The sequence below is a fragment of the Chiloscyllium plagiosum genome, unplaced genomic scaffold (genome assembly GCF_004010195.1).
Source record: "Chiloscyllium plagiosum isolate BGI_BamShark_2017 unplaced genomic scaffold, ASM401019v2 scaf_54980, whole genome shotgun sequence".
NCBI lineage: Eukaryota > Metazoa > Chordata > Chondrichthyes > Orectolobiformes > Hemiscylliidae > Chiloscyllium > Chiloscyllium plagiosum.
In genome coordinates, this window is record NW_025185846.1 from 1 (window position 1) to 1,777 (window position 1,777).

Sequence of the window (1,777 nt, forward strand, 5' to 3'; positions counted from 1 at the left end):
AAAGTCCCAGATACATCTCTAATTGGTTTTGCCACCTATCAGCTCACACTACTCTGATGTGTGTACAAGCAGGCATCACAAGCAGGTTGATACGAAGGTGCCAGGATGGATGTCAGGTTATGTATGAACTTCCTGTAATAGATCACCAGCCCCTGGAATGACCCAAGCTGTGGTACTGATGTGGGAATTAGGGCCACCTCTGCCTGCCCTCTTCCAATGGGTGTTACCCAGTCTTATCGACTCTGTCGTTTAAGTAGGACACTCAGGGTGCCTGGATTCTACATTTATCCCTGACTAATTCTCCTTACTTGCACATCTTTTGGATTGTGGGAGGAAACCTGAGCACTCAGAGGAAACCAACGCAGACACAGGGAGAATGTGCAAACTCCGCACAGACAGTCGCCCAAGGCTGGAAGTGAATGCAGGCCCATGGTACTGTGAGGCAGCAGTGCTAAACACTGAGCCAAAGTGTCGCTCTAAGCCTTTCTGATTCATGTCCCTATACAAATTTCCTATAAATGTTGTAACTGCACCTGCATCTAACATTTTTGCTGGCAGTTCATTTCACATACAAACCACCCTCTGTGTGAATACTTGCCCATCATGTCCCTCTTCATTCTTTCTCCACTCACCTTAAAAATATGCCCCTTGCTTTGAACTTTCCCACCCTGAGACAAAGACCTTTGTTATTCACTGTCTGTATTCCCCTCACAACGTTATTAACCTCGGGGATGATCACCTTGGTGGGATTGCTCTATCTGCCCTCAATAGACAGATGGAAATTGAGGAGCAAAAATGTAGAGATATCTCAGCTATATGTAAGGATAATAGGGTTGTAATAAAAGGCAATTTTAACTTTCCAGATAGAGACTGGGACTGCCATAGTGTTCAGTGCTTGGACAGTGAGGAAATTGTTAAATGTGTTCAAGGACATTTTCTGTCTCAATCTGTAGCTGTCCCTATCAGAGAAGGAGCAAAATGTGACATTCTCTTGGAAAGTAAGGCAAGCGACTGAAACGTTTGGGAGCAGTGATCATAATTTTGTTAGTTTTAGATTAGTTATGAAAAAGTATAGGCATTGTAAAGTAGTATATAATTAGAGTCAGGCAAATTTTGATGGCATGAGACAGGAACTTTCAAACTTGATTGGAGTCGACTGTTCACAGGTAAAGGGACGACTGGCAATTGGAGTTTGCAAATCTGAGATAATGAGAGTTCAGAGACATGATGTTCCTGTTACAGTGAAGAGTAAAGCTGGTCGGAGTCTGGGACAATGGATGAACAAAGATATCGAGGCTATGCTCAAGAATAATAAGGAGTCTTTTATTAGGTAAAGCCAACAGGGATCAAATGAATCTCTTGAAAAGTATCAGGAGTGCGTAATGATTGTAACAAGGTCAGCCAGGTGGACCTCACAGAATTTGAGTTCCCTAATTGGGGCAGTTAATCTGGTCCAATCAGGGAGTCCTGGCTGACAGATAAGAACAGGAGTTATCGCCGCAGGGAGTGGAGTGCATCATTTCTCCCTCCAACTCTATTTTGATTTAGTCCCTCCCCTCCCCTTCACTGTTTGGATCACACAGCACTGCCCTTTGATGTGAAGGGCAGTGTTTGTCACTGGCCACCCGGGTGTTTTCCTATCTTCCTGGTGGTGGAAATTGAATAAAGATTCATGCACTTGTGTCTTTCACTGTGTCTCACACCTGCACACACACACCATGGGTGCTGGGGATAAAATAAGCACTACCGCACTTAGGTGGTAGTGTGGGGATTAAAA